This window comes from Melanerpes formicivorus, unplaced genomic scaffold (genome assembly GCF_026170545.1).
Source record: "Melanerpes formicivorus ecotype bairdi unplaced genomic scaffold, bMelFor1.0.p_v2 SCAF_344, whole genome shotgun sequence".
Lineage (NCBI taxonomy): Eukaryota > Metazoa > Chordata > Aves > Piciformes > Picidae > Melanerpes > Melanerpes formicivorus.
In genome coordinates, this window is record NW_027142696.1 from 127,501 (window position 1) to 137,500 (window position 10,000).

Here is a 10,000-nt window from a genome sequence, read left to right on the forward strand (position 1 = left end):
GCGAGGGGGGACTTAGTGCACTGAGCCGTGCGGCAGGAGGTAGACGTGCTCCCCGCGGCCGGGCGGGCACTTAGCGCGCGGAGGCTGGAACCGCGGGGTAGACGTGGTCCCCGGGACGAGGGCCGCCTGGTATCGCCCGCCCGGCCCCCAACCCCCCCCCCCCCCCCCCCCCCAACCCCCCCCCCCCCCCCCCGCGGCGGCGTAAATGAAGAGAGGCAGTCGGCATGAAACCTTCTTTTATTAAGTGTTGTTTTCATCGAGCGTCTTTCATTAAAGGTTGTGTTCTGAAGCAGTCTTTTCTTCAACAGCGCTGTTCTCCGGGGAGAAGGTCTGCCGGCATCTCTAGAAATCTCCCCCCGCTCCTGACCGCCTCCCCCCCCGCCCCCGCTGCCGGTTTGCGCGGAGCCCCCCCTTCCCGCCGTTGCCTCTTGCCGCTACCCCCGCCCCCCCCCGCTGCCGGTTTGCGCGGAGCCCCCCCTTCCCGCCGTTGCCTCTTGCCGCTACCCCCGCCCCCCCCCCGCTGCCGGTTTGCGCGGAGCCCCCCCTTCCCGCCGTTGCCTCTTGCCGCTACCCCCGCCCCCACCCGCTGCCGGTTTGCGCGGAGCCCCCCCTTCCCGCCGTTGCCTCTTGCCGCTACCCCCGCCCCCCCCCCGCTGCCGGTTTGCGCGGAGCCCCCCCTTCCCGCCGTTGCCTCTTGCCGCTACCCCCCGCCCCCCCCCGCTGCCGGTTTGCGCGGAGCCCCCCCTTCCCGCCGTTGCCTCTTGCAGTTACCCCCGCCCCCCCCCCGCTGCCGGTTTGCGCGGAGCCCCCCCGCCTGCCGTTGCCTCTTGCCGCGGCCACCACCGCCCCCCCCACACCCCCCGGCCCCCGTTACCGGTTTGCGCGGAGCCCCCCCTCCCGACGTTGCCTCTTGCCGCTGCTGCCACCCCCAGCTCCCCACACCCCCCGGCTCCCGTTAGCGGTTTGCGCGGAGCCCCCCCTTCCCGCCGTTGCCTCTTGCCGCTACCCCCGCCCCCCCCCCCCGCTGCCGGTTTGCGCGGAGCCCCCCCGCCTGCCGTTGCCTCTTGCCGCGGCCACCACCGCCCCCCCCCACACCCCCCGGCCCCCGTTACCGGTTTGCGCGGAGCCCCCCCTCCCGACGTTGCCTCTTGCCGCTGCTGCCACCCCCAGCTCCCCACACCCCCCGGCTCCCGTTACCGCTTTGCACGGAGCCCCCCCGCCCGCCGTTATCTCTTGCCGCTGCCGCGACCCATCTCCCCCCCGCCCCGCCGCCGCTAACTGCCCCCCGAAGCCGCTAGCAGCTGGGCACCCCCCGCCAAAGCCGCCGCGGCTTCCCCTTCCCACATTGTCCCCTGGAGGGGGGATCGCGACGCGGGCTGCCGCTTCCCTCCCGGGCTGCCCGGCTGCTCTCTAACCCCTGCGACCGAGGCGGCGCTGTTAGGGCGGCCGTGCCGGTGCCCCTTGCCGCAGCTAGCCTCTCGCCGCTGCCCCTCCCGTCCGTCGTCCCCCGTCCCCAAAAACTTGCTGCTCTCCACGCTGGAGCCTGCACGGGGGAGGTTGCGCTCCGCTCCTCCGGCCCTAAAGCCGCCCTCGCCCGCCCCCCGGCTTGCCGCTTGGCTGGGCTGCCCGCCCGCCCGCTAATCCCCCCAACGCCCCCACCCCAAAAACACCCCAGCCCTACCGCATGCCGCTCCCCCTCTCCCCGCTCTCGCTGACCGCTGCCACCCCCCCCCACCCCTCCCCCCCGAAACAAACCCCCCAGCCCTACCGCATGCCGCTCCCCCTCTCTCCCTAGCCTGCCCCCCCCGCCGTCGCTTGCTGCTGCCGCCGCCGCCGCCGCCGCCGCCGCCGCCGCCGCCGCCGCCGCCGCCGCCGGGACCCGCCTCGGTCTGGTGGCGCGCGCTCGGAGATCCCCGGCTACCCGTCCGTCCGTCCCTCCCTCCCTCCCGCCCCGCCCCGGGGGAGGGCCCGGGGCAGCGCGGGCAGGCGGGGAGCAAAAAAAGGCGCGGGCGCCAAAAAACGTCGGGGTCCCGGGGTGGCGGAGGGGGGCGGCGGCGGGGGCGGCGGCGGGTACACGGCGCCGGGTCCAGGGCGCCGGGTCCAGCCCGTCCCGGGGCGGGGACAGGTGGTGTCGTCCGTCCCCGCCCCCGTAACCTGCTCTGAAGCATCCGCTTCCCGCCGCGGTTCGCCCTCCACGCCCCCGCCGCACACGCAGCTGCCGCTTCCCGCCGCCTCTGCCCCCCGCCCCGGGATCAACCACCCGCCGGGTCCAGCCGGTCCCGGTCCCGGGAACCTGCTCCCGGGGCCAGCCGGAGCCACGCCCCCTCCTCTGACGCTTCCAGCTGCCGCCTCCCCTCCCACCCCCCAAACTCACACTGGCCCTCGCCGGCCCGCCCACCCGCCTACCTGCTTGCCCGCCGCCGCTGGGTGGCGTGCCGGACACTCTCGCACACAGGTACACAGACAGGGACACAGGGACACAGGCACTCAGGCACACAGGGACACAGGGACACAGGGACACAAGGACACAGGGACACAGGCACTCAGGCACTCAGGCACTCAGGGACACAGGGACACAGGGACACAGGCACTCAGGCACTCAGGGACACAGGGACACAGGGACACAGGGACACAGGCACTCAGGCACACAGGGACACAGGTGGCGGGCCGGAGGCCTCTCTCCACTGTGTGGCAGGGGTCCAAGAGCCACCCCAGCCCAACCCAGAGGGTCTTTTGCACCTCTCTAGAGGCCACCCAGAGACCCCAGGCCGCAGCAGAAGCCTCCCCCGCATGCTCTGCAGGCTTCCGACCCACCCCAGGCCGCAGCAGAAGCCTCCCCCGCATGCTCTGCAGGCTTCCGACCCACCCCAGGCCGCAGCAGAAGCCTCCCCCGCAAGCTCTGCAGGCTTCCGACCCACCCCAGGCCGCAGCAGAAGCCTCTCCCGCACGCTCTGCAGGCTTCTCAGCCACCCCAGGCCGCAGCAGAAGCCTCTCCCGCACGCTCTGCAGGCTTCTCAGCCACCCCAGGCCGCACCAGAAGCCTCCCCCGCACGCTCTGCAGGCTTCTCAGCCACCCCAGGCCGCACCAGAAGCCTCCCCCGCACGCTCTGCAGGCTTCCCACCCACCCCAGGCCGCAGCAGAAGCCTCTCCCGCACGCCCTGCAGGCTTCTCAGCCACCCCAGGCCGCAGCAGAAGCCTCTCCCGCACGCTCTGCAGGCTTCTCAGCCACCCCAGGCCGCAGCAGAAGCCTCTCCCGCACGCTCTGCAGGCTTCTCAGCCACCCCAGGCTGCAGCAGAAGCCTCTCCCGCACGCTCTGCAGGCTTCTCAGCCACCCCAGGCCGCAGCAGAAGCCTCTCCCGCACGCTCTGCAGGCTTCTCAGCCACCCCAGGCCGCAGCAGAAGCCTCTCCCGCACGCTCTGCAGGCTTCTCAGCCACCCCAGGCCGCAGCAGAAGCCTCTCCCGCACGCTCTGCAGGCTTCTCAGCCACCCCAGGCCCCAACAGAAGCCTCTCCCGCACGCTCTGCAGGCTTCCGACCCACCCCAGGCCGCAGCAGAAGCCTCTCCCGCACGCTCTGCAGGCTTCTCAGCCACCCCAGGCCCCAACAGAAGCCTCTCCCGCACGCTCTGCAGGCTTCCGACCCACCCCAGGCCGCAGCAGAAGCCTCTCCCGCACGCTCTGCAGGCTTCCGACCCACCCCAGGCCGCACCAGAAGCCTCCCCCGCACGCTCTGCAGGCTTCCGTCCCACCCCAGGCCGCACCAGAAGCCTCCCCCGCACGCTCTGCAGGCTTCTCAGCCACCCCAGGCCGCACCAGAAGCCTCCCCCGCACGCTCTGCAGGCTTCTCAGCCACCCCAGGCCGCAGCAGAAGCCTCCCCCGCACGCTCTGCAGGCTTCTCAGCCACCCCAGGCCGCACCAGAAGCCTCCCCCGCACGCTCTGCAGGCTTCTCAGCCACCCCAGGCCCCAACAGAAGCCTCTCCCGCACGCTCTGCAGGCTTCCGACCCACCCCAGGCCGCACCAGAAGCCTCCCCCGCATGCTCTGTAGGCTTCTGACCCACCCCAGGCCCCAACAGAAGCCTCCCCCGCACGCTCTGCAGGCTTCTCAGCCACCCCAGGCCGCAGCAGAAGCCTCTCCCGCACGCTCTGCAGGCTTCTCAGCCACCCCAGGCCGCACCAGAAGCCTCTCCCGCACGCTCTGCAGGCTTCTCAGCCACCCCAGGCCGCACCAGAAGCCTCTCCCGCACGCTCTGCAGGCTTCCGACCCACCCCAGGCCGCACCAGAAGCCTCCCCCGCACGCTCTGCAGGCTTCTCCGCCACCACAGGCCGCACCAGAGGATCTTTTGCACCTCTCTGGACGCCACCCAGAGACTCCAGGCCGCACCAGAGGCCCCCCCCCCCAACCATGCCAGCCTAGGCCCCGCTGGCAGCCTCCCTTGTCTGCTTTGGAAGGCCTCCCATCCACTCCAGACCTGCCTGGAGGCCTCCCTCGACTGCTCCCGGGGCCCTCGAAGCCACCCTAGGCCTTTCTGGAGGACCTGCTCGACCGCTCGGGCGGCTTCTGACGCACCCTCGGCCATCCGGCGCCCAGCAGCTCCCAGGGCCAGGCACCGGCCTCCCCCTCCGGCCGCCCCTGGGGCCGGGGGTGGCTCGGACTCGGCGCCCCCAACGTGTCGTCCCGTCCCCCCCCCGCCCCGCACCGCCGAACATTCGCTGCAGCCGAGGGCTTGCCGCTCGACGCCTACCCCACCCGCCCAGCCCCCCGCTGCGGCCCGGCGCTGCCCCGGCCGCTGCGCCCCGCCTCTCATCGCTCCCCCCACCCGGCAACCGGCCGCCGGGCACGGCAAGTCCCAGGGCAGGGAACAGGTGCTGCCGGGACCCCGTGCTGGCTGCCGGCTTCCCGGGGCTGCCCCGGGCACGGACAGGTCGCCCCCCCGCCCCGGCGAATGTTCACCGAACCGGCTGCCGGCTGCCTTCGAGCACCCCCCGCCCCCCGCCACTATCGTCCCCCCCGCCCCCCCTCCGCCTCCGCTGCCGCTTCTCCCCGCACCGCCTCCACTGCCTCCCCCCGCCGCCGGCGAACGAGTCGCCGGATCCGTAGGGTGCCGGGAGCCCGAACGGCGAGCGGCTCCGGCTGCTGCCGGGACCGCGGGGATTCGAGCCGCTCCGGCCGCGGCCGGGACCCCGTGCCGGAAGCCGGCATCCCCGGACGGCCCCGGGACGGCCCTGGTCGCCGGCCGGGTGACGTTCACCGAAGCGGCTGCCGGCTGTCTTCGAGCCCCCCCCCCTCCGCCTCCGCTGCCGCTTCTGCCCGCACCCCCTCCACTGCCTCCCCCCGCCGCCGGCGAACGAGTCGGCGGATCCGTAGGGTGCCGGGAGCCCGAACGGCGAGCGGCTCCGGCTGCTGCCGGGACCGCGGGGATTCGAGCCGGTCCGGCCGCGGCCGGGACCCCGTGCCGGAAGCCGGCATCCCGGGACGGCCCCGGGACGGCCCCGGTCGCCGGCCGGGTGACGTTCAGCGAAGCGGCTGCCGCCAGTCTTTGGGCCTCCCCCGTGCCGGGGCCGCGGGGCTTCGAGCCGGTCCGGCCGCGGCCGGGATCCGGGGCCGGACGATGGCTTCCCGGGCCGGTCCCGGTCGCCTCCCGGGTGACGTTCACCGAAGCGGCTGCCGGCTGTCTTCGAGCCCCCCCCCCCCCTCCGCCTCCGCGGCCGCTTCTGCCCGCACCCCCTCCACTGCCTCCCCCCGCCGCCGGCGAACGAGTCGCCGGATCTGTAGGGTGCCGGGAGCCCGAACGGCGAGCGGCTCCGGCTGCTGCCGGGACCGCGGGGATTCGAGCCGCTCCGGCCGCGGCCGGGACCCCGTGCCGGAAGCCGGCATCCCCGGACAGCCCCGGGACGGCCCCGGTCGCCGGCCGGGTGACGTTCACCGAAGCGGCTGCCGGCTGTCTTCGAGCCCCCCCCCCCTCCGCCTCCGCTGCCGCTTCTGCCCGCACCCCCTCCACTGCCTCCCCCCGCCGCCGGCGAACGAGTCGCCGGATCCGTAGGGTGCCGGGAGCCCGAACGGCGAGCGGCTCCGGCTGCTGCCGGGACCGCGGGGATTCGAGCCGGTCCGGCCGCGGCCGGGACCCCGTGCCGGAAGCCGGCATCCCGGGACGGCCCCGGGACGGCCCCGGTCGCCGGCCGGGTGACGTTCAGCGAAGCGGCTGCCGCCAGTCTTTGGGCCTCCCCCGTGCCGGGGCCGCGGGGCTTCGAGCCGGTCCGGCCGCGGCCGGGATCCGGGGCCGGACGATGGCTTCCCGGGCCGGTCCCGGTCGCCTCCCGGGTGACGTTCACCGAAGCGGCTGCCGGCTGTCTTCGAGCCCCCCCCCCCCTCCGCCTCCGCTGCCGCTTCTCCCCGCACCCCCTCCACTGCCTCCCCCCGCCGCCGGCGAACGAGTCGGCGGATCCATACCGTCCCGAGAGCCCGAGGCGGCGGCACCCAGTGCGGGTCCGGCCGAGGCCGGGACCCCGTGCCTGTCGCAGGCTTCCCGGGACGGCCCCGGAACGGCCGCGGTCGCCGGCCGGGTGACGTTCTCCGAAGCGGCTGACGGCTGTCTTCGAGCCCCCCCCCCCCCTCCGCCTCCGCTGCCGCTTCTCCCCGCCCCCCCTCCACTGCCTCCCCCCGCCGCCGGCGAACGAGTCGCCGGATCTGTAGGGTGCCGGGAGCCCGAACGGCGAGCGGCTCCGGCTGCTGCCGGGACCGCGGGGATTCGAGCCGCTCCGGCCGCGGCCGGGACCCCGTGCCGGAAGCCGGCATCCCCGGACGGCCCCGGGACGGCCCTGGTCGCCGGCCGGGTGACGTTCACCGAAGCGGCTGCCGGCTGTCTTCGAGCCCCCCCCCCCTCCGCCTCCGCTGCCGCTTCTGCCCGCACCCCCTCCACTGCCTCCCCCCGCCGCCGGCGAACGAGTCGCCGGATCCGTAGGGTGCCGGGAGCCCGAACGGCGAGCGGCTCCGGCTGCTGCCGGGACCGCGGGGATTCGAGCCGCTCCGGCCGCGGCCGGGACCCCGTGCCGGATGCCGGCATCCCGGGACGGCCCCGGGACGGCCCCGATCGCCGGCCGGGTGACGTTCAGCGAAGCGGCTGCCGCCAGTCTTTGGGCCTCCCCCGTGCCGGGGCCGCGGGGCTTCGAGTCGGTCCGGCCGCGGCTGGGACCCCGTGCCTGTCGCAGGCTTCCCGGGACGGCCCCGGAACGGCCGCGGTCGCCGGCCGGGTGACGTTCACCGAGGCGACTGCCGGCTGTCTTCGAGCCCCCCCCCCCCCTGCCGGAGCCGCGGGGATACGAGCCGGTCCGGCCGCGGCCGGGACCCCGTGCCGGAAGCCGGCATCCCGGGACGGCCCCGGGACGGCCCCGATCGCCTCCTGGGTGACGTTCACCGAAGCGGCTGCCGGCTGTCTTCGAGCCCCCCCCCCCTCCGCCTCCGCTGCCGCTTCTCCCCGCACCCCCTCCACTGCCTCCCCCCGCCGCCCGCGAACGAGTCGCCGGATCTGTAGGGGGCCGGGAGCCCGAGGCGGCGAGCGGCTCCGGCTGCTGCCGGGACCGCGAGGCTTCGAGCCGGTCCGGCCGCGGCCGGGATCTCGTGCCGAACGTCGTCTTCCCGGGACGGTCCCGGGAGGGCCCCAGTCTCCTCCCGGGTGACGTTCACCGAAGCGGCTGCCGGCTGTCTTCGAGCCCCCACCCCTGCCGTGGCCGCGGGGATTCGCCCCGGTCCGGCAGCTGACGGTTCCCTGTGTCGGACGCCGGCTTCCCGGGACTGCCCCGGGACAGCCCCGGTCGCCTCCCGGGTGACGTTCACCGAAGCTGCTGCCGCCTGTCTTTGTCCCCCCCCCCCCGTGCTCTCCCTCAGGCGGGAGGTAGACGTGCTCTCCCTCGGCGAGTAGACGTGCTCTCCCTCGGCGAGTAGACGTGCTCTCCCTCGGCGAGTAGACGTGCTCTCCCTCGGCGAGTAGACGCTCTCCCTCGGCGAGTAGACGTGCTCTCCCTGGGCGAGTAGACGTGCTCTCCCTGGGCGAGTAGACGTGCTCTCCCTGGGCGAGTAGACGTGCTCTCCCTGGGCGAGTAGACGTGCTCTCCCTGGGCGAGTAGACGTGCTCTCCCTGGGCGAGTAGACGTGCTCTCCCTGGGCGAGTAGACGTGCTCTCCCTGGGCGAGTAGACGTGCTCTCCCTGGGCGAGTAGACGTGCTCTCCCTGGGCGAGTAGACGTGCTCTCCCTGGGCGAGTAGACGTGCTCTCCCTGGGCGAGTAGACGTGCTCTCCCTCGGCGAGTAGACGTGCTCTCCCTGGGCGAGTAGACGTGCTCTCCCTCGGCGAGTAGACGTGCTCTCCCTCGGCGAGTAGACGTGCTCTCCCTCGGCGAGTAGACGTGCTCTCCCTGGGCGAGTAGACGTGCTCTCCGCGGAGATAGCGCTTGTCGCCAAGGGGTCGCTGTTGCGCTCTGCCTCCGCCTACGTCATCGTACAAGCCGGCGTGATTTCTGCGACCTGCCGCTGGGCGGAGGTCGGCTGGTTGTGCGCTCGCGGAGCTGACGGCCCTCCAGTTCCGTATATGAGGGAACAAGCGACGCCGAGCACTCCCAGGGCAGCGCTGCCGAGCGGCTGCTCCAAGCCACCCGCCAGGCGGCTGGGCAGGGGTCCGTCTGGCTTCTCGGTGGCTTTCGCCCGGGTCAGAGAGGGGACCCGCGGGGCCGAACAAAGGCGCGGCGGTTTGGAGCGGCCGCTGGCGCACCCTCAGCGGTGTTGGATGGGTTTCGCTCGTCCGTGAGCCGGAGCCCAGCCCGGGCTCGGCAACGAAAGCGGGGAAAAGAAAAAAAGTTGACGAGTGGCTGGCGCCGGCCACTGCCGAAGTGTGGAACCCCCGAAGCGAAGTTTGCCCGGTGGGGCACGGGGGCAGAGAAAGCCGGGGAGACGTGGTGCCGGCGTCGGTCCCACCAAGAATGGAAAGCAAGCCCGTCCAGGCACGGCGAGAGAGAGCCCGGTAAGGGGCAGAGAGAGTTCCCAGCACTGGACCCTCTTCACGGGGGTTCCCCCCCATGGCCAAAGCCGCAGCCCGCGGGGGCACGGCATCTAAGGGAAAAGCCAGCGGCGGTGACTGGCCACTCGTATGCTATGGAGCCCGGCATGGGGGGAGGAGGGCAAGCCGGTGCCCCAGCACGGCTTCCTCCTGGCTCCAGAGGGGCGCCCCGTGATGGAGATGTAACTCGGTGCAGCTTGAGGGAAAATGCAAGCCCACATTTCGGGGAGGCAGAGGTGCCCTGTGAGCCGGTGCGGCCCGGTGCAGCTTGCCCCCCCCCCCATCTCTGGAGGGCGCCCCGTTTGCTCCTCCGGCGTGTTGCCCGCACGCCGAGCCCCGTGCCTGCTGGCTGCTCCCGAGGGCGGTGGCGGGTGCGCGTGGCTGTGTCTGTCCCAGAAGAGCGAGGCCGTGGGGCCTCCGCTGGCTTCCTTTCCTTCTGTCCTTGTTGATCGATGAGGCCTTTCGGGTCGCGTCGGAAAGGGCCCCCGGCCGGCAGGGCAAGGGCGGTCTTCCTTTCCACTTCGCTTCCCGTCGCGTGTGAGGTGTCGTCCTCGTTCCCCCAGCCCCGAGCGGCTCGAGCGGGGGGGAGCCGTGGCGTTAGCGGCCCGGCGCGTGCCTTGCCGCATCCTCCCCTTTCCACCTCCCCCCCGGCGCTGGGGCAGGGTTCGGGGACCGGTCTACCGCAACCGGCTTTGTGACTGCTGCGTGGCCCCGTGAGTTTTCAGGTGTCCTAAAACGCGTGAGGCGCCGGTGTCGTCCTCGGTTCCGGGTACCCGCGGGTGCCGGCCGCGAGCAGCTGCGTGTGGCGGGGGTTGGCCGAGCCGAGAGCGAGGCGGCGGCGTCGCGAAAGTTAAAAGGGGCTAAAGGCGGCGCCGCGCGTGAGGCCTCACCTGCCCGGGTGGGGTCCCCGAGGGTTCCTCCCTAAATGAAACCTCTAGCCTGAGAAGGG